General features: G+C 42.3%; 1 pseudogene; it reads right to left on the reverse strand.

Moving 5' to 3' along the window:
- Window positions 1–8,756: 8,756 nt before the first annotated feature.
- The window catches only part of LOC122717643, a 37,669-nt pseudogene continuing 22,433 nt past the window's right edge, over window positions 8,757–23,992 (reverse strand).

The following is a 23,992-nucleotide window of genomic DNA, read 5'->3' on the forward strand; positions in this document are numbered from 1 at the left end:
GAGAGAGTGAAATCGATCGAGCCAACTTTTCTCCATGGAGGAGAGTTGTTCGCTTTCGGGCGAGACCGTGCTCTCGATCATCGCTTTCTACGCACGATTACATTGTTGTATTGTTTGTTCTGGGAGAATAGAATTGATAATCGAATGCTTCGCGTGTGGCAGGAATACACCATATGATATGATATGATGGAATTGGAAGGTTATATATATATACCATATATATGTATATGATTGGTAAAAGTGTGGGAAGTAAATGAAATTTTATGGGAAATATTCTTTCATTTCATTTTTTCTTCGGTGTAGTTTAACATTTCATTGTAATACTTACGTTCTCTATTATTGTGACGATATTTATACGATATGTATGTGTTATATAAATAAATAAAAAATAATACATTATATTATATAAATAATATAAATAATAAAATAAAATAATATAAATAAATATAATATAATAAAATAAAAAAATAATATAATATAATAATATAATAAAATAATATAAATAATAATATAAAAAAATAAAAATTATTTTTATATATACAATATATTTATACATTTTAATTAATTAATTAATTAATTAATTAAAAAATATAATAAATATATAATAATTAATTAATTGTATTATATATTTATATAATAAAATAATAAAAATTATTTATATATTTTATATACTCGTAATAATATGGAATTATTGAGAATAATATGGATTAATATCGTAAACGAAACGAGGCACGAGGAATAATAACATCGATTATACATTAATAACATCGATATCCAAAACATTGATTTCGCAATTCAAAACATTGATTAGCAATCGTTTTCCGGACACGGAGCAGAACGGTCGTGTTTCTCTTTGCTCTCCGTACAAGTATTATATCGAAAAATTATTAAATATCGCGTAAATGATTATTAATAATGATTATTGTAAAAAAGGAATTTAAATAAAAAAAATATTATAGATCGAATATCTATCATATAACAATATTATATTATATTATATAATAAATATAATATAAATATTGTAATATTAATATTACCAATTGTTATTTACATATTATACTATGCTATATTTAATTATTATTACACGATTTATTGATTTTGTTATCACGATTCTTATTATTTCCTTTTTCACGATAATCTTACAATTTGGTGGATTATTTGATTGCATCTTTATTTATAGATCGCAATTTGAAATTCTAAACAAGAAATCCATAATTTGTTTATCGAATATTCCCTATAACTGCAACTCAAATAACTAACTTCTACGTCGCTTTTTCAAAATATGAAAAAAATAAATTTCCCGCTGCGATGCGATTACAATAATCCATTCAATATCCAACGATTCTCTACAATTACCACCGCGAAACTTCATGATATCTCCACCGTATCCCACATTACTTCACCTTAACTTCATATATCTCTTCCCTCGAATAGCTCAAGCCCCGTCACGAGTCGTTCATTAGAAATTTGCCTAGGGTCTCTGGACGGAAAATACGATCCATCGGTAGCCGTAACCACGGCATGATCTACGACGAAACCGGTGCCCGAGGCTCGCAAGGATCCTCGCCGCGGTGCATCCTCGAGTTTTCGCGCGCGAGATGCAATAATGCTAACGTGTCCGCGTTTATAACGCGGCCACTCCACCCCTTCCCTCTAGGCCCTTCCTTTTCCTCCCTTTCCTTTTTCTTTTTTCGAAAGAGGGCAGATCCAACTGGGGAAAATAAATAAAAGGCAGAGCGGAGTTATTGAAATCGGCCGTCTACAATGCTCGTTGCCGGGTTTGAGGGGCCAGATCGCAGGTTTGAAACGTGGCCAAGCGCGAAACTTGACGTCCCGACCCCTCCCAACTGCTGTTGGTCTTCCTTCCATCGAGCTCTTTCGTTGGCTCCTTGCGCGTGCTTCCACGCATTATTGTATTTCTATTCGCGCGTTTCGCTCGCAATCGATGAGATTAATGAAAGCTTCTATAATTCCTCTAACTTTAACTCCATTGTTAATTTTCTTTTTTTTTTTTTTTTATTAATTCTTTGTCCCGAGAACTTAAAATAATCCAGCAAGTTATATCGATTAAATAATACTTTAATTCGCAAATTAAAGTATTATTTAATCACGATATAATTTGCTGGATTATTTACGATTTTCGTAAAATGAATTAAAGATATTATATATCCTCCACGTTTTATAATCGTATAAGATTGAATTCCGTATCGATACGTGAATTTCGATAGAACGAGAACTCATTGTTCACTTCATTCACCATTGTCTTCGCAGCAAGTCGTTCTTGTTACCCGCTCGCTATGCAGTGCACATATCTCGCGCACCTGCCTCACATAAGTTTCTTCCCTTTCCCCTATATCTCCCCTCGTACACATTCCAATCCATCCAATCCTCATAATCTTCCACCAAAGAATTCATCGAAATGCTCGCTCTCAACTGCCTTCCTTCCTGCCGCCCTTCCTCATACTTCATCTCACCCCCATAAAACCCTTCAAACATCCTTTGAAATCTCTTCCACTCCATCTTTCCTCGAGCAATACGTTCCACCGTTACGATACAGCCTTCTAGCCTGAATTCCACCGGTTACAAGCCAATGTTCGCACTTTGTTCGCGTCGACCGATCGCACGTGCCCGCGAAGATAGCTCCGGTGGTGCTCTGCCTCGAGCTTTATTTCTCTTCAGAGCGAAGAGATTGCTCGCCCATCCACCGAGCTACTTGCTTATCCGTTTTACACGATTTCATCCTGAATTAACTGCGGATTGAAAATCTCGATTGAAACTATACATTAAGCACAGTAAATCGAGTATTTTGCCAAATAATATATCATCTTCTTTGTGCCAGAGGTGCGAATATAAAATTCGATGATAACTCGCGAGATTATTATATCGAGACGCCTATATTTACTTCACAGTTCAATTCGATCATATCCATCCTCCCAAACATTTGAGAATTTGCATATTCGCATAGCTTAAACGGGACGATATGTGTTGATCTTTTCATAATAGATATAAATATTTCGATTCTTCACGTTCGTCAGATTTTTCTCGTCTATTTCTAATTTCTCCATTCTCGATTGCTTATCATCTCAATAATCATTCTCAACATTCTACAGAGAATGATTCTTCAAATCTCACGGCTTTCGAATTCAAGTCCAAAACTCTTCCAGCAATCCCCTCCTCTATTAACTACTTCCCGGACAAAGTCGCGTTAATATTACGCGCGGGCAACGATTTCGTAATCGATCGATCACGGCTCGGCTAACTGTTCCCCGGTAAATTGTAAATTTTTCTAGAATAACAGATGCGCGACCCGCTAAGTAACGAGGATCGCGATCTCTCCTCCCGCGCTCGTGCATCGTAAAGCTCTCTCCGGCGAGGCCGGCTGGAATTCGGCGATGCCTGCGGAATATTCAGGGACTCGCCGCTCTCCCAACAGATCTTCGGGGATCTACATATTTAGAGTCGTGCACGCGAACGTGACTTCGTACTTTAACGATCGGCGAACGAAGGTGACGTTCGAGGGAAGCCACGTCCTCCTTCCTCCCTCCCCCTCCGCCTCCTACGCGGAGGATACTACACACGCCGCATAAGTCTAGATTTGCATTCCCGTTAAGGATATTTCTAGATCTGTTGTGCCAACGCCACCAGTGCCGCATTCTTGCCATGCATTCTTGATGATGGTGCCCACTCCCGGCCCCATTATCAATTAATCGTTCTTCGATTAATCGAGGTGGCCGAGGTCGCTTGATCCATTGATCCGTTCTGGAGTTGTTAGAGGGGGGAAAATTTTGATGGATTTTGATGGGAAGAAGATGAGATTAATAATTGCGAGGGATTTGATTGATTTTAATATTACGTTTCCTCTAATTGAAGAAAGTTCTTCTCGCTTCCTTTCACATTCTATCCGTTCTTCGATTTTTAAACAAACGCTTGGCGAGAATCTAAAGTTTAATTCATTTCTTCAAGAAACTTCAGAAATTTTCACACGTGTTTCAAAATGACAAATAGAGTTGTGGATTAGCTTAGCTGGAAACTTAGTGGACAAAAATAACATATTACTGTTACAACAAAATAATAAAAAAACAGATACAATCAAAACCTACCCCTTTGAAAAGTATCCCAACCACTCCATCAAACGTACACATGCATCATGCATACACATACAAACACGCATACATCTCACAAAATCTCCATTACGCGAGTACACGTACAATACTATAGGGACGAAAATCCACCGCGGAAGCGATGCCCGAGCCGCTAAAATCGCGATAACCACAACCCAAAGCACCCCGCTGTCTTTCCCATGACACCCGACCCTCTCCTCCACGCGTAATCAAACGTTAAACGCCTCGCGAGTACATTTCGACTCCAACTCGTATAAACCTCCGAGCACAAGTCTCCGCCATCTCGACAGAGAGAGGAAGAGAGAGAGAGAAAGAGAGACACCGTTCTCTCGATCGATTCCACGAGAGGAGAAGATGGCGAGGATACTTTGCTTCCGCGGGATTAGCAGCGATCGGGCGAGCGGTCAGCCGAGGCCGTGGCTCGATTCATTCGTGAAAGCACTACGTGGGAATACACGTCGCCGCGGATTACGCCCCCTTCTTCGCACGGTACACGTCTCTTACGAGTTCGCGAGCGTGGACGCGTTGGGGCGTCCGAGCGTTATCTCGGGTTGCACGCGAGCGGGCGAAAGGAGCGACCCGCCACGGATAAGTATTCACTTTAGCCTGGCCGCTGGTTCGTGACCTCGTATCGCCGCGGCATTACAGCCCTTCGCTTTTTATCGGGGCGCCACGTCACGCGGAGGCTGCAATTACTAATTTAGAGGCGAGACCGAGTCGTGCCAAATCCCTCGCGGAAAGCCGCCCTCCTTCCCTCCTCTCTCATTCGAATAACGCGTTCCGCGAGGAGGCGAGCGTACGACCTCGTGGATCATCGCTGTATGCATACAGGGTATGCATACAGGGTGAGCCGTGATCGAAATATGCGGTTAATAGTAAGTCGGGCAAGAAAATTTAATATAAATTAATATAAATTAATATAAATTATTAACTTGATTTGGAAATTTTCTTTTTTTTTTTTTCTTCAAATCAATGCTACGAAGAACAGGAGTTTCAGAAAAATATTATACGTTAGAAATATTTTAATTTGAATTTTCTGATACTCGTCAAAAATCGATACTAAACTTTTTCATAAAATATAAAGAATAAATTTAAATTAATTGATAGGCAGCGAGTCTCTCTATTATATAAAAAAGTATATAAATATCGATACTATAAGCTGCTTCTCCTAATTAAAACAAAAAGGATAAATTAATCTTTAATTACAACTAAGAAAATCATTTCGACGTACATAATTTTTGTACGAAACATGCATTCTTTAAATGCACGAAATTGTTTACCAAGTTATCGAAAGCAAGAAGATTCACCCTGTATAGGCCTCTCGTTTCCACCTCCCGACACTGAGAGCACCGAGAGGCCGTGGTAGCCGCGGGTAACCCGTGGCCGGGTATATAGCATCGCGATATGCAACCATCGAAATATGCAGAGCCCTGGAGCCCTCGCTAATTACATGCCTGTCGCGGCGCGAGAACGTCGTTTCCTAATTGTAAGCGCGCTCGAGAGGAGAGTGTCTGGCCATCGTCGGCCGTCAGATCTGCTCCGGGCATTTTTCGCGCTCCGACATGCTGGGGGTAATAGAAAAGCGGCCTCGGATTAATTACGCCCGCAGAGTACACATATTTCGCGGCCGCTTATGATTCGTACTCGAGTGTTGTTCGTTTAGTGAATCTTGACGGGTTGATGCGTTTCAGGTCTGTGCACGTAGGTGGAGGCGTGAGAGATTTTTCGGCTTAGATTACATAAGATAAGCGATTCGAGGATGTCGAGATGGGGTTGGCGATTATTGGTATTAGGATCGTTCTTCTAATAGTTTGGTATTACGTTGCATGAATATCCGAACAAAGACAATTACACTTTCACTTCCATTGTCTCGTTTTAACACCGTGTTTTGCGTCTACACTTTCGTGTGTATTTTATAACGGGCAAATGACGTTAATTCCGCTCTTTAGAGATTCTATTCCCAACTGTTCTTGTCCAATCTTGTTAGAATTGTCCTATTTAATATTTTGAAATATCCAACAAGTTTTGACATTTTCTTCGTACCTTTTTCTTTCTTCTTCTTCTTCTTCTTCTTCTTCTTTTCAAGATAAATAAATACAAGGGAAAGAGTTGGCAAATTTTAAAAAAACGTTTAAACACTTTCTAAAAATATATTAAAAGAATTACTTTCAACACAGATAGATAGACAGATAACCTAACCTCAACTCGAGAGCGCCATCTACCCGACGAGCCGTTCGCTTATTCCAAATCACTAGATGTCACTCTCGCTCGTTAAGTTCGTAACAAAAGACGACTAGATTTAACAAGATTAATATTCGGGATGGAAATCGTGTCGTCCATCCAATACACCATCACGACGTTAGTTCTCGTTCGACGAATCTTCCCCGTTGTCGTTCCTCACCCGTGTACACATTCCCTCGGCCAGCAACGCTCGGCCGGTCCTTAATTCAACTCCCTCTCTATTTCTCGTCCGCGTGTTCGAGCGGGACGGAACGAGACATCGAGAAACGGGGGATTCGTGGAGCCGACCCTCGGCTCAGTATCGTAGAACAATGAAGGGCCGCTATTAATATTGGCTCACTATCTCGACGGTATCGCGCGTTTCACACTCCCCACGCACTCGAGTAACACGGCCCGCGCAGGGACATTTTCATTGCATATTAATGTGCCTCATTACTGCCACTCCGCACCGCATTACTCAATGCTACACCGCCGGCCCGTCTAGTGTTTCAAACGGGATCGAGCCGGAAATGTTATTGACCGCGTGGGTTATCCGACCGCGAAAAACTCGCCCCCGCTTCGTGCGCTTCGCCCCCTCCCTCCTCCTCTTCCTCCCCAGACTCGAAGTTAGGAGGTTCGTTAACGATTGACGTTGACGAATTAGTTGGGAAAATTTTTATCTTCGTCGACTGGTTTAGTTACGTAGTTTGATAATTAACTTTGAAAACGAAGTCCAATTTCTGCGATATTCTCTCTCTACACACTTGAAAAATAATATAACGATGATAGCAATTTGACAAATGATATTAATGACTCGCAGGATATGGAATATATCCTGTTATAATGGCCAATTTTTAAGAAATTCTTTCGTAGAGGGAAATACGTAAAATTTGAATGAATTTTTCAGAGAAATAATTATTATTGATATATATATATATATAGGCAATGGAGGGAAGGAATTTTAATAAACTCGAATAGCTGTATCACAATCGGATCGATATCTCGTGAAACACGCGTATAAATAATAATTTCGCGGACAGAACAGTTATAACCGATAAGGCGGAGATAAATCAAAAATAATTAAAGGAAAAAAAAATATAAAAATCCAAGAAAGCAAACTCCACGCAAGGCAAGATTCGCATTTAACACGGATAACGAGTCGTTTCCCAAGCCTCGATACGCGTTTCCCATCGTGTAGATCTTCTTAAGCGCGAGTCCAAAGAGCAATCTAATATCTCGACTCGCGGACACCCGATATTTCTACGTTTCCGTGACAGTCCATTCTTAACCTTGTCCCATCTAACGAGCGGGGAATTAATAAGATTATTAATAAGCGAAAGTCTCGGGTGAGGGATGCGCGATACCTTTCCACGTAGCACCGGTCGGTCCGCTTTCCGGACGAATCCCACGAATCGTGCGTACACGCGGATACGTCTTGGAGGCGCACGAAGCTGGAAACCTGGTGGTGAAAAGACACGCGCGCAACTCGTCTTCGGGATGATTATTAATCGTTTCCCACCGGATCTGGCCAGGGTTCAGGGGAAGCCTTTCTTCTGGTGCATCCTCTCTCTCTCTCTCTCTCTCTCTCTCTCTCTCTCTCTCTCTCTCTCTCGTCGGGGTTCAACGGTTGAGGTCGTGTTCGCCACTAAAGTGTGGAGGATGCGCCTCTACATAAGAGACATTAGCTATCGAATCTGCTGCCCCGTGTAAGAAATACTTAAATGTCGAGGACGAGGGAGAAACCGTTGGCCGGGTCGTGGTTTTATCAGAGCGATATGTCAGTGCGTGACAGCGCCGTGTGTAGACATCGGTCACGGGACGAGCAACATTTCTCACCTCTTAGAGGCTTAGGCAGGTAAGGACGTCGTGTCGAATCGCTCGATTAAATTACACCATTTTTCACGGCCTCGTTCTCGTCTTTCGAACACCCATCCGTGCGTACGCGTAGCGTTTCGTCACATTTCTGCTTTTGTTTCCTCAGACTTTTGATATTCCGTGTAGTTGTTATGTTAGGATTGGATAGGGTGAAAAGTTTTTATCGGTAGTTATCACTTATGCGTTAGACGGAAGAAACCAATAATTTTAATTAAACTTCTCCAAAGAGATTTTTTCCATTAATAAAGAAATGTCACGATAGAACGAAGCTCGATTCCCTCGAATGAGCAAATCATTCTATATAATCAGCTTTCCAAACTGCTTCAAATTAAAACTTTTCGAAAGAAATTTTTCGCGCGTGAAGAATTAAACGTAACTGTATGACAGCATGCGCGCAATACACGCGGGATTATCAACGAGAAATAAAAGTTCTCCTCTCCCCACGGACGGAAGCGACACCGCTACTTAATTGCGAGGACATTTCTTATATGGAAGTTATCGGTTGGGTCGCGCGTGCCGGGGTGGCACGATGCAAAGCGCTTAATGGGCCCCTCTCCTCGGATTCGAATATTTTTTCAATGCCCTCTTCCGCGCTCTCTTATCTAAATACGATTCCAACCGTTATCCAACCGTTGTCTGGACTCATCACCGAGGGCCAGAGAGTCTTGGTCTCCCTCTTACTTGTCCCACCATCGCGGAAACAACAAGAGAACGAGCGAAAGAAAAGAGGCGGAGGAGAGAACAACGGGTGGAGAGGAGTGGAAGAAAGGCCGCGACAAAGAAGAAGAAGAAGAAGAAGAGGCAAGCTCGAACAGTCCAGTCGGGGGACTTTTCTTCGGTGGAACGTATATACGCGGCCACATATCCCGGTTGGCTCTTGAACGTCCGCTCTGTCTTCTCCTCCGGGCTTCTCTCTCTCTCTCTCTCTTTCTCTCTCTCTTTCTCCACGGTGTCTGTACGACGATGGCTGTACGTTCCAACGTGTATATACACACACGGGGGCCCCCGCGCGCGTCCCCCTCCCCGTATACCGCGAGGAGAGATCGAGATGCAAAGGAGACCCGCGCCGCTTTTAAACTCGCCGCCACGAAGCGGATAAATTCGCCCGGGTCCCTCGATCTATTAATTCGAGCCGCCGTTGCATTCCTGCGGGGTCTCGACCGCTGGGGCCCCGAGACTCCGCGACCTTCCTGCTTTCTCGCGATTGCCTCCGCTGCCGGCCGCCTCGCTCCCTCGAAGAGAGTGTGCACGCCTGCCGTTCAGCTCGCTTCCACGATCGTGGTGTCATCTCCACCGATTCTCTTCCACGGCTTTTCACGGGGGGTTGTAGGAGCGCAGTAAGTACAATGGAATATTTATATGGGTGAATTCAACGAAATGGAAGAAAGATTTATCATTAGTAAAGATGATAAATAATTTGCGTCGAAAGATACCTTCTTAGATAGAAGCATTTAGATTTAGCTTAAATATTACAATTCCCCGTGTTCTTTCGATAATAAATAAAATGAAATTAGAAAGGAACGGATCGTATGCGAACACGCGTCTTCTATTCCACTATAGTTAATTCAACTCTACCAACACATCTCATCTTCCGCGAGAACTTTCAACTTCCTAGAACTCGTTACGCAAATTCCCCCTCGTGCTCGTCTCGAATCCACGATAAAACTTTTATTTAAAACCCCCGCGTTCCAACGTGTTCCTCGTCGAAATAAGATAAGGGAGAAAAAAATCTCGCCATCCACCGGTTGCTGCTATTCCCAAAGGGTTGATCGTCGTCCAAGTCGATTATCTCGTCGTTATCTGCGAAAAGAAAAAAAGGACATGAACCACCGTTCCATTCATCTTTACAATCCACGAAACCACGGAAAACCACGTCTCTCTCTCTCTCTCTCAAACGAGCACATCCCTAGAGTCGATCCCACGGGGCATCCCAAGTTCCTCGAGGTGAAGTTGACGAGCTCGCTCGCTCCGACACACAAGCTACACGTCTCGTTTGCGAGTGGGCCGGTTGTATCGCATAATTACCACGCTTTACATCGCTCTTTACACTTGTTTCCTCACCACCGTATCTCCCTCGGATCGGCACCGTGTAACCGGAGATCGGCGGCTTCGGAGAAAGAGAAGAGAAAGAAAAGACGCGGGAATAGGGACGCGCACGCCTCGTTTCACCCGCGAGCAGTAAATCCGATTTATCCGAGAGGTGAGGCGGTTTTTATTCACCGCGGCGTAGATAAAGACCTATCGGCAATATAGTATCAAGAGCGGCGTAAATAAGGATAACGCGGCGTGGCGAGGGTACACTTCCTGGCCGGGCGTGTAGGTGTAACCACGGCGTAAAAGGTAGATTAGATTGGCATTACCGCGGACGGTAAACTAGCGCCGTGGTTATTAAAAGGCGACCGTAATGTCCTGGCCAATATCGGCGTACCGTTTCACGGTTATCGCTCCCTCGATTCGCCATAATTACACTCCCCCGCGAGAGAAATGGGATTTTAGGCAAGGGTTCGCGGATGATTCGTTATTTTAAAAAGTGCCTTGATCTAGATTTCGTTCGGAGAAATGTCGAATTGGTTTGAATTTTGAAAAATTTGTCAAATCGAATCCATTTCTTGTTATCGTAAATTAATAATTAATAATGGGTTCCAATTAATTATTGGGAGATTAGATGCAAGTCTAATCTTCTTTTTATCTACTATGGAATAGAATATTAATCAGACGCGATCTTTAAATGTCAATGAGGAAAAATTATATAACATTTTTTTTATTGAAACACAGGTATGAAGTAATTCTTAAAATTGAAAAATTACGAAGGAGATATTTTTCATGATGTATATGTATATATATATATATAAGTTGGTAAACGCGAACGCGGAGTAAGTTCGAGGAACGTTTACAATAATGTAGACGTCACTCTGAATGATGATGAATTACGAATCGCGGACTTTCGATAGAAAAGTGCCAAAGTTCATTCGAAACGAATCCGGCTGATAGATCAAATCATCCATAGGTTTTTGCCGCGGCAAAGAAATTCCCAATTTCAATCTAATAGCGAACACTCCTTCCATTAATGGCTCTGGAACGAGTGTGCAAACATGTCTTCATCGTCATTTATTCCTGCACTTTAAATTCAATTAGCGATTTCTCTATCATTCGAGTAAATTAATCTCCGCCAAATGCGTTTGCGCAGATCGATTCTGTACGAGATATTCTTTAAACACTTCACTTCCTCCTCCTAAACGAAAAAAACGAGATATCTAGAAATAGAATTTCTTTCCACGCGTATCCTTTTCCTTTTCCTCTTCTTCTTTCTTATCCCTTTCCCGCAAAAAAAATTTCAACGAATACCGAAAATACCGAAAGGAAAAGTTTAATTTTTATTCTTCGCGAATTATATTATATCTTTAACCCTCCAAAAATTCTTTAAAGATCCCCAACCGCTCGATTTCCTTTTCGATCACCTCGAAACGAACCGGAAAGGTTCGACGACTTCCCTGCATTCCGGTAGGTCACGGTTAAGGACGGCTCAGTGGTTGGACAGCCGGTCAACGACGGATCTCTCGTTGATCTCGTTGAAGATCCACCATAGTCTCTCCAAGCGGATGTCAAACCGCTTGGAGAGAAGGGGCGATAGGCCGGTTTCTCGATTGTGCGCGCCGCGTATGGGTCGAAGTCGCGAGAGGGAGCGGGCGTCCAGAAGGGTCCTGGCGGAGAGGAGATTCTCTCCTCGGGATGTATGAAGCTATAAATCTTGCGCGACAAATCGCTAGCTCGCTCGTTCTCAGGCTAATTGTTGGGACGCGGTCGAATACCCTCGCCTCCTCTTCTGCGCCTAGCCTCACAACCAGCCCGGCATCGATGAGCGCACAATCGATTAATCGATTATCCGCTCCCGAGCCCCGTGGCACCGCGTTCCGCACCTGCGTATCCGAGGAGACGTCCCACGGCGAGGATTATTCTGTCGCTTCGCTCATCACCCAAGATTTCTTCCTCGAGGATACGATTCTTTGTCGAGTTGTCGTTCCCCGGCTCGACGAGATTCTCCGAGATTTCTGGTGGGTGGCCGAGAGAGAGAGAGAGAGACAAGTTTCGTAGATATTCTTCAAAGGATTTAGTCTCGAAGATCATTAAGATCGGAATTTTTCTTCTATTTTTCATTTGTATAAACGAAAATAGGGAATAAATATTCGCGAATGAATTTTAAATATAACTTGTAAAGGTAATAATATTCTTAATGATAAAGAATCAAATCGCAAACACGTACACGATTCTCTAGCTATCGAATGAAACTATAAATATTTATCGTTTTTGATCTTTATGAACACATCTCATTTGCGATTCAAGTCTGTTATTACTTCAAAACCATAATATTTTCATTCTACGATGTATATAATCTTCGATTCTTTGTTTACGATTTCTGTTATTATTCGTTAAATTTTCGAAACCTCGATATCAATTCAAATATTTTAATATCAATACTGCTATAACTCGATATTATACCAGTAGCGCTATGTTGATTGACCAACTTCCTACTCCTTTCAATAAGAATCCTTTCGTTATGAATCTTCGAATAAATACACAACCATGCAATTGCTTGAAAATCAATTGAAAAAGACTGTTATCGGGTCCATCGCTATTAAACAGGCTTCTCGGTTATGTGCAAGTATTTTTTTAAACGAGAGAGAGAGAGAGAGAGAGAGAAAAGGAAAAATTAAATATCATACGTGCGTGTGTCACATTACTCAACGAGTTGATGATGTTGTCCACGCATCTATTCCAATTTATTTCAACCTAAATCATTCCAATCCATGCTGGCTTGTTGGAGAATCAAGGCTTGGTGAACGTGTCATTGTGCGCTTATCCAAATGACGAACGCGCGAAGCGGTTACAAAAGAGAAATTCGCACATCCATTCCGGTTGTAAAGAAACTTTCTCGCCTAGCGCAAACATCGGTATCGCTGTAAAACGAGATAAGTTCGACTACAGGTCACGATCTATGGGCGCGCAGGTGCATTTTCCAAGGAGGAACAATCTGCGCCTCGATCGTAAACGAATAAACAGGTGCGGTCCACGAGAAAAATCACGGCGAAGCGATAAAACCAGTCACCTGCGAATCGATTCTTGGTTGGAACAATAAACGACTGTAGTATTCTCCGTGATGGAAAGCGGATGATTGTCGTTTTACTCGTAACACGTTTTCACGTCGTTTTTTTCTTTCTTTCTTTCTTTCTTTCTTTTTTCTTCTTCTCTAAAACGCAGATAGAAAGTGGATACTTTTTCGTTCCGGGAAATCCAACGAATTTGAAAATTTCTTCGTGAAATATTTCACCAGATAAATATCTGATTATTTGATTATTGCGAGCGTGATCCAATATCGAAAGTTTTAGTATAAAACGAGATTACAATTAGAATTCCGCGGTCGCGTGAAATATTCGTTTGAATCGATTTCGATCTCGTGCCTTACCAGGCGTTCAAGTCACTCGAATCACGATAATATGAGCTTCAAGTTTCTCGTAAAATAACCAAGGAAACGCCATTTACAATTGAATTATCACGACGAACAAGATGGCGAAACATAAAAATTTCTCACGCACAATGTAAAATCATGAAAGCTAATCAATCTTTTGGAGGAAAAAAAAATTCTATTTCTAACGTTATACTCCCACCCTCGTCTTCAACAAATTACTCGCAATTTACAAACAAATCCAACGCGCGCACTATACTCCAACTCTGCTAAATCCATAAGAAGAAACGAATCGCACGAATGGTCGAGGGAGAGGAGTAACGACGTCCAGAATTCCGAGATTGATCGAAGATTAATCGCCGTGGGAGGAAAAATGGCGGGCCGTTCGTTCGGCGTGGTAACGGTAACCGGTCGGAACGATGGCCGGCTAGCGACTTTTCCAAGAAGGGTTCTGGCAAATCAGCCAGTGGATCGTCTTTTCTGTTCGCGGTCTTGTCGTGCGCGCGGAGTCGGCCCCTTTACCGTCGTCGCCCTAGACGCCCGTCCGGAAAGTCAAACAATGCGACGTGCAGATTCCGCCTTATTTACTCGCGGTATCCGCTAGAAGGGCCCTCGACATGCAAAGCACGCGTTGTCATTTGCTCCCATCTCGAGCGGATCGGTTTACGTTCGCCGCGCTCGAGAAAATCTCTCTCGCCGCGCACTCCACTCGGAACTCCACTCCGAGAGCCTCCACTTCCTTCTTCCTCGGGCATCCTTCTCGCTGTCCGCTTTGTTTTCGCTTCGGTACTTTGCATCCTCGTCCGCATCCGAGGAAACTTTCGTTCCGTGCCGATCTATCTTTCATCGGTATCGGCTTTTATCCTCTTTGTAATATAGTGGTCGCTACTGGTGAAAGTGAATCGAATCGTTGCACCTTTTTTTTCTTTTCTTTTTTCGTACCTACTCCATTCCTCCTCCGTTGAAGAAATTATTTAACCGATTAGGCGTTTTTTTTCTTCTTTGAAAAAGAAAAGTTCCTTTCTGAAATTTATACAAAGAAATATATCTTTTATGGAAAAATCATTTTCATCGTTTCCTATTTTCTCCCTTTCATAATTTACAATTTCCTTTTGAAACAAAATCTCCTCTCCTATTTAACGATTCGAGAAATGAGCGAGTTTGATAAAAACATTATAATATTCAAGAAAAGAAACTTAAAATTTCACAAAGTTTCTCAGAATTTTCGCGAAGAAGTTGAACCGAAGAAGAATCTGGGAAGAAGATTTGGAAAAGTGAGGCCAAGGCCGGTGTGTCGTCACGTTTTCCGAAACACGTATATCCGGCGTGTTCCAAGAATTAATCAAGCGGTAAAGAGCGGTCCCCTGTCCTCCTGGACCACTATTCAACGGGTTAAGCTCGTGAGCCGCGAGAAAGCGGAGCGGCAGATTTACGGTAGCGCGAAAGGAGGGCGGGCCCTTAATCAGGGCAAAGCAGCCGGCGGCGTGGGATCGCGCAGGCCGGAGGCAATGCGTCATTGGATTAAGATTGTATCCAAATTATTCATCCGCGTGGTGGACGTCGCGCGTGTATAGCGGGGGGAGGGGGGGGGAGGCCGGGGGATGGTTTATACGCGCGACGGAAGGCGTTGCTTCGGAGCGGCAAGCGATATAGCGCAGGCTGATATATGGGGACCACACACTGCCGCCGTAACGGGAACTTAAATCAGAATTAATAGCGCCCTTCGCTAGTGGACGTTTCCAGTCCTCGCCGCGTTTAACGCGGCCTCGATAAGGCGAAACACGAGAAAAATAACCTCGAGAAAGGAGGGGGAGGGGGGGAGGGGGAGGAGAGGAAGAAGTTGGAGCAGGGTGATTTAACCGCCTTCCACGATCCCATAATTCGTGAACCGAACGAATACACCGGCTACCGATTAACGGAGCCGCGTGTATCGTTACGGGAAGATTACAAGAGGCCGAATGTTAGTCGAATGATCAGAGTGAGAAAATGATTCGCGGGTTTGTGTTGTGAGGTAAATCGCCACTTTCCCCGTTCGTTCGGGGTGGAAAGATCATAAAGGACGATTCTTGGTTAAGTTGAGTCACGATCAATTGCCGGAAGCATGAGAATCTGGTGCTATCCACAGTGAGGCTAGGAAATAGTTACGGAAATAAATGAGAATATCGGAATGATATAATTGTGCACGTGCGTTATCGAACGATTGTTTTATCCAAAGTCGAAGATACAATGGATAAAACACTTTGTTCGAATCTTGGAGAAAGATCTCCATAAGAGATTCTCTTGCATAAAATTAATAATCTCTTTTATTCCTGTTATTCGATGTTCTATGTATTTATACGTGCGTTAAAATTATGCGTTGTTTGGCGTATGTGAAATGATATTTCTCGATGATGTATCTTCTTTTATTTTTTCTTTACATTTAACGTTAATAGTAATAAGTTTCAGGAATTATTGCTAATGTTCCATATTAACAACATTGTTGTCTATTATTATTATTAACAATGCACGCGTACATTTGTATGTGAATATCCTATACAAACTCTGTCTGAAAATATCAAACTCGGATATCTGTGTATATAATTAAACAAAGTGTGCATAAACTACATTTACAAACGAGGTTCCCGAGAAATTTGAATGTAATTAAGACAAGGTGTAATAATAAAGATTTGCTAAGAATGGCGTCTATAAAATAAGAAAGAATAAAGAGAAGAGTGATTCTGAGCATCACAAAGGATTACCTTACCATGGATTTATGAATCGCGTATTAATTTTATGCCGTATTACAATATCGGTCGTTGAAAGTGTTACTAATTCTTACGAACAAGTGTAATTTATTTGATCCTGGGTCCGAGTAAAATTCCCTTTTTAAAACTTCCCAACAAAAGAGCAATTCTCAATTCTAATTCAACGACTGCACGTACGGGGCAAGAAGCGTGGTCGGAAGTCGCCGCTCATACTTTCTTCCTTCTCCTCCCCCCTCCTCCCAGCTGGGCCTCAGGAATCCGGCGCTGAATGGTTTGTAACCGTGTGCACGGAATTCCCGCTATAAATCAGACACGTTGGAACGAAACGGGGAAAAAATGCGGCCCGCCGTTGTTCGTAGCCCCCGCCGGACCGTGTAACATTTCGCGGATCGCTAGTGTTGGCAGTATTTCGTGGGAGTGTTCACCCTCGCTCGTCCCGGCCTCGTTCGCGGTTCAGAAGCGAACCCGAATACGTAACCGCTCGAAAGGGGGACGAGGACCACCTCGCGGCTACAAATTGCATTGTTCGCTCGTGTTAGTGGTCAAGGTATTTAATGGTTTTACTCTTTCTCTGTCCCTTTGGCGAGTCTCGCTATATATCCTTTATCATTGCTGTGTTAATCGGGAATCTTATATTTTTAAAAATGTTTATTATATTTACGACGACGAAAAAATGGATGTATTTCTCTATTCATTCTGTATCTTCTGATCCTTCTTCAAGGAAAGGATTTTCATTGTTTTAATCCCGTTGGTAATTTCATTAGTCGGGGAACTTAACTTGTGGTAAATTGAACAAATTATTAAATCTCGTTTCTTATCCTCAATCACCACCGCTCTCTCACCGATCATTTGAATATTAAAAATCTTACAAGATCTTTGACTGCAAGCGAGTAAAATTTACTTATCGATTCCCCGTATCGTTATCGTTAGTTGAAATAAATTATTACGCGCAATAAGTTGGATTATTATTGAAAGCTTTCAAAAAAAAAAAAAAAAAGAAAGAAAGAAAGAAAGAAAAATGCAAACTATCTGTAAATCTATTAGATCGTTCGCCATTACCAGCGTGTCTCGGTTCAAAGGATAATCGTAAAATCCTTCTAAAATGCAATTGTCTTGAGAATTCAATACATCCAATTAACCAAATCCAATCGAAGGTCTGAAAAAAGCCCCAACACTGTTAGAAAGACCATCCACGCTATTGGTGTCTCGGTTTAAACGTCTATCTCGGCGAGGTCAATGGTGAAATCATCTCGAAAGTCGTCCGGCTGTTTCACATACCTGGGTCTCGCGTTCTTAAGCGTTCTGCGGTCTCAATCGGTCCAGCAAGAGCGGTCCGTGACGCGGGACGGACGAGAGGCCGAGCACGGAGGTCGAGCAATAAGGAACAGAACGGTTTTGCGGTTCGGTCTGCCGGCTCTCTCCCGCGGGGACTCTATTCTCCTTGTCCCCTGTGTACGTACATACGTAGCCCGGCCGACCATCATCAAGAAATATGATGATTGCAGGCTGCTACCATTTACAGTAGTGCGGTTTTGTCTCGTACAGGGCCCCTTTTCCCCCTCCCTCCCCCCATACCTTTCCGCCTGCGCCCGTTGTTCTCCCCTCCGATCCCCCCAACTCTTCCACGATTCTAAGTGACTTTAAACTTACGCGCGTTTCAAACGAGTAATCGTTATACGGGAGCATGTCTCAATCTTTTCATATTTCGGCCGTGTTGATTTCCAATTTTTGAAAAAAAAAATTTGTGTTAATTCCATAGAACGAAGTTAAGGGGTTACTCGATGGGGATTGGACGATGAAAGAAAAAAATTCTAAAAACTATCATAAAATTGTTATTAATAATATTTTATTATTGAATAATACGAGGATGGATCTTTCAGAGATTTTTCTCCATCTCTCGTTACCTCGTTATTCGAAATTTAGAGAGAGAGAGAGAGAGAGAGGAGAATAATAGAAATTCTGAAAGGAGGATAAAAGGGGAAGATAGAGAGGAGAAGGATCGATAATCTGGTGGGATCTTCGTAATCGAAGATCCATTTCGATGATCGCGGCAGACAGAGTCACCGGTGCGCCGGTTTTCGTAAGCGATAAATCATCGCGCGCCTCCACGGTGCTCGCACAATGCCGTACTAATCTTCCATCACGCACGCACGATATAACTACGCCCGCATGGCGTCTCGTGATTTACCATCCTGCGGCTAACCTCCATTATGTATGGCGCACAGTGGAAACTGTTGAGAATACCGTGCACCTTGCGCTCTCGGATAGTTACGTACAGCCCGTGTCTCGAAAGTGTACGTAAGGCCGGCGATGAATCGATTTTCAAGTTCCTGTTCACCGACACGGAATCCATTCGATCATCGCCAATCTCCCTTATTTAACTTTCGATTATAATTTCACGGGGAAATAAGAGACGTTTGGAAAGGAGATTACTTTTATATTTCAATTATCTCTCCTTTCGTTCAATTATCTTTTAATATTCTTTTCTATTTTTCGAACAGATTAAATCTGAACGAAAGTTGATAAACAAGTTTTTTCGAAGAAAAAAAAAAAAAAAGGAAAAAAAAAAACGTTTCGTTATAATTAGGCAAGCGCCTTCTTCTGAAGAAAGTCTTCTTTTATTGATTATTTTAGATGGGATGCTCATATATATATATATATATATATATACATATATATGTATATATATTTTGACGAATAATAGAATAATTTCCATAGTAAATTTAATAATTTTCGTAGTAAGTTAATTTTAAAGTTAAATTATGTCCTATTACAGTAACTTTTACGATCTATAGTAACTTTTTACTCAATCAACGAAAACAAATTATTATTAACTTTCATTCATAAATGAAATCCGCGAAAACTATTGTATCTAATGTACGATATATTAAAAAAAAAAAAAAAAAAAAAAGAAAGAAAGAAACGAGAAGAACGTATCATCAGTGTACACCTAACCTAAAAAGGTATTTCGCTTGAAACACCAACAACACGGAACGCCTGGGATCGTTAACAAGAGACGGACACCGATATAACGATAATTCTCTCCCGATTTAATTGAACCAGAGCTCATTCCTTTCAGCTTCAGTTAGATCCTCGTTAACATCGATCCCGAGCCGGCCATCTATCGGCGAATATCCGTCACGGGGTTATCTATACCCTTCCTCCCCCCCCTCTCCTCCTCTCTAGCATTAGAATTCCTTGTCGGGCAGCATTTATCCCCGGCTTATTCGCGGCTTAACATTTGAGATTTTCTCTTGGTTCTGGCGCTCGATCGCAACCGGCCACCATCCTCGTTACGATATTCTCGTTCTAATGTCCGTTGACATTACAACGTCCTCGGAGATTCTTTATCGGCGACCCGTGTGAGCCCACGGTGCAGAGCCCAGGAAAACCGCCGTCTGGCAGAACAAGCGGCCGCGAGAACGAGACAAAGAGACAGAGAGAAAGAGAGAGAGAGAGAGAGAAGACAAGGGGCAGAGGAATAAGACGAAGAGAGAGAGAGAGAGAGTCGCGAAGAAATAAGGAGATAACGATATTTGCGCGCACATAACTCGCGTCCGATAGGAATAGGTCGTCGTCGTCGTCGTCGTCGTCGTAGTCGTCGTTGTCGTCGTCGTCGTCGTCGTTGTCGTTAGGTAGCCTGGCGCGTTTCAATGAATGGAGCAATAAAGGGGTTTACCGTATATGCGAACGCGGGTCCCTACGAGGAACGTACGATCGGGGGGATTACAATAATTAAGTGTACACATCGCATCACGATAAAATTTCATGGCTTTGCGACCGCGGCTAATTCGCGAGAATTCACCTGGCGAACAACTGTTCCTTCGCGGAGGAATCCCTTTCTCCTGTTGGCCTAACGACGATCGGGCTTCATCTATGATAAGCTACTTGGGAACGGTGTCTGGTTGGCAATCTGGTTGCACCGATGAAACTCCATTTTTCTTAACTTATGGGGGGGATAGATGGGACTGTTTTCAGTAAATCGATGAGTGGATAGCGTTATCATCGATTTTTCTTAGTTAAAAGTAAGTGCGGCAGGGCAAATGGTAAAAGGATGATCGATGAGTAATTGATTGTTTTGTTATAAAGATTCTTTTTAATAGAATTTTTATTGTATGATATTATAAATTGTATGATTAATCGCGCGCGTTTAAAAATTTTCCTTCGTTGATAAAAATTAGCAATTCGAGGATGAGTTGTATCGCGAGGATAGCGCGAGGGTTAAGGTCCGAGTATAAGCGAACATAACCTAAATCTGTGCTTCAACTGTGGCTCTGACTTCGGATTAAACGATCGCGGATTACTAGGTACAAATTATGTATAATATTTCAACGTCTTGGGCCTGACACGGCGTTAAAGTGATAAATACCTAATACCAACACATGGAAGCAATGGAAAAATGGGTAAGGTAAGGGATCAATTATATAATACTACGGTTAATTATGAAATTGGAGTTAACCTTTCCATAGTGTGATGAAATTACTAGGAACGAAATGACCTTAGACACTAATTATTCCTTTACAATCAAGCTCTTTGACACTTTTGATTTAAAATTTTTTAAATTTATAGCTAATAAATTTCAATAATTATTATGTATAACAAAATAACTATAAACTATGAAATTTCAAATTCCGCCAATTCTCGTAACTAAGAATTCTCAACAGATTACCCGAGATTCGTTCACAGGCTAACCGATTCCACTTGTGAAACGTTCTTCAATAATAATTCTCTATAGATAAAAAATAAATTTCCTTTAAAAATTCTAACCTTAACCGTCTCCTTTCCAGACTATCGAGCCATCTTTCCGTTTCAATTTCCTGCCAACTTATATCCACCCACAACATCAAGATTCACCTCTTAGAAAGAGTCGCGTGGACTCTTGAAGCGTATCATAAATACGAATTCAGTAGCCCCCCTCATTTTCGATCCTTAAAAGCCGAGCGATAACGAGCACTCGCTTATTCTTTAGCCCACTTTCTTCCCATCTATAACCATTTCGCTTCGAAATCTTCTCTTCATCGAACTTCCGTGACCGTGGAAACTTCGAGACGCGAGGAGACGCGAAATTGCATCGAGGAGGAGGAGAAGAGAGGGCGAGCAAGTTGTATCTACGAAAAGATAAGGGGATTTACGCGTATACATAACTCGGGGCAGATAGGGATAGGTCTCGGTTGTCGTTAGTAGGTTGCCACAGACGTATGGAGCAATAAAAGGAGAAGGCGCGATCGCCCTCGACTCGCCAGCAGGCTTTTTACGACCGATTTTCACGGAGTAACGGTCGTACGATCGAGAATTACACTACGGCGATCGGAGATCCACTCTCGGTGCTAATAGCGTACAAATCGGGCGGCTGGTATTATTCGCTCGTCCGTATATGTATCGATTCTCTCTCTTCCCTCGGAGATTTGCGGCCTGCCGATCCCGTATATCCGTTCACAGAGATGTTTTCTCCCTTTCGTTCTACACTATTAATTGTTCTGCATTATTAATTATTAATAAGATCGAGTTGGAAACTTTTTGTTGCAAGAAGAATTGAATCTCAAACGACGATCGCGAGTTCGATCGTTGGATCGAATCGGATGATAATCCACCGCAAATGTGGAAAATAATCTTAACGGGTTGGAACGGCTAAATTATGCTCGTCTAATCGAAGCATGCAGTTTGTAGTTGCAGTAGAGATTGGTCGTAGTAGCGAGCGAACGAACGCGCGAATTAATCGGTTTTTGCGCAATCGGGATGAATAGTGTTGGAATAGCGGGCCGCCTCTGGTGAAATTAAGATTGAGTGACAAGTACTTGCGAGAGTCAGCTGATTGAGCGATCTTGAGGGAAACGATGGGAACTCGTGAGAGATTCGTTCGCCGATTTATCGAGGGTTAAGGATGATACCGAAACAGAGATTATTAAGTTTGTGCAACGATTTTTCTCCAACCATTTATAAACGAGTGTTTGAAATAAGTGTTTCTAATGGGATATCTCTTCCATGTTTCTTCGATGATCAATCGTGACGTAGTTATAGCTATAGATACACGATCGAATAATTTTCGCTCTTTCTTTCCTCGCCTAAGAATTCAACTCAATTCCTCCCTCAACTTACATAGATCCAAGCTACCCCACGCAATTTACGAGAATCGGGCGATATTCTTTCTCGTAATTCGTAATTCACGATATCCTTTCCTGGTCGTCGCTCGTGGCTGTTATTACGCGCGTTAATGATGCGCGTCTGACGAAATACACGGACGTCGCATAAAGACATAAACGGATGAAATAATGGTGTGACATAATCGGCGGGTGTGCGTGGCTTGATCCCACGGTTAATCCACCAGCTTTGGACTGGCCAGCTCTAATGACGCAATCCAGCGAAAGGAACGTCTCTCCTCTCTCATAGGTTTCGTTTTGATTTCATTAATGGATCGGGTGCGCACTAATGCGACTTTGTTTGCCGAGCACTCGGCTCGCATTAAGAGGAGCTACGCCGCGCTGGACACACGCGTCGTTTCGCGCTTCACCGTCACACGAGATCGCCTCTCCTCTTATTTTTCTTCTTTCCTCTCTATTTTCTCGTTTTTACCGTCGAGATCTTGTTCTCTCCATTTGCCTTTTGCTCTTTCCTTCGACCCCTTTTCTAGGACTCTGGAAGGATGACGCTATGCGAACGGTACTTTGCGTCGAAGAGATTCCATTTTTTTTTTTTCTTTTCCTTGAAAAATTGTTGATTCAACTTCTCGGAAAAGAGAGAGATACAATGGTTACTATTTTTGGATCGGATCTTTTTTGATTCGTATTTAATCAAAGGAAGAATGGTATTTTATATACCGTTTTTTCTTGTTCAATTTTTAAGAAGTTGGGGAGGTTTAGTTTCATTTATTTTAATTCTCTAACCCCAAGAATTATATCTTTTTTCTTGCAGCTTCTTCACTTCTTACTTCATTTTCTTCTTTCCTAAAGTTCTTCTTAACCAAACAATGCCACTCCTCCTTCTGTCTTTGTAGTGCCTTCTTCCATAAGTCTCTTAGATTCTTTATACTTCCTTTTAAACATTCTTCTTCTTTAAAGATCTCCTCTTATCTTCCACGCATCCTCTCTTCTCCCTTCAACTATTCCCTTTCGAGCATTTCATTTCCGATATTTCGCTTTTCTTACATCCTTACGCTCCAAACACTTCTCCTTCGCATAATCTGTATTCTTCCTCACGAAAGAATCTCGTGGAGAATTGAAAAGATGATCGATTTCAAATTAATGATCGTATTATTATAAATATTTCAACAACAAAAAGAATATATATATTCTTTCTTCGAGTATCCCTCGCCTCTATCCTCGTCGTCCTCTTCCTCACCCTGTTCCACGGGATCACCTGACCACGCGGCGACCCGGCGAGGAATTAACACTTCGACGAGCGTACCGTGCGCTCGCCTCGCTCGGTTTGCTTATGCTAATCGACGCGAGCGGTTTCGTGCCGTCTCGCCGCGTCGCCGACGCTTCAAATATATTAATTAACATCGTCATTAAGCCGCCTGGCCGCCAGTTTGCCGGGCCTTCCTCTCCTCCACTTCCATCCTCCCTTCCTCGTTC

Source organism: Apis laboriosa, unplaced genomic scaffold, assembly GCF_014066325.1.
Source record: "Apis laboriosa isolate Shangri-la unplaced genomic scaffold, ASM1406632v1 scaffold54_cov153, whole genome shotgun sequence".
Lineage (NCBI taxonomy): Eukaryota > Metazoa > Arthropoda > Insecta > Hymenoptera > Apidae > Apis > Apis laboriosa.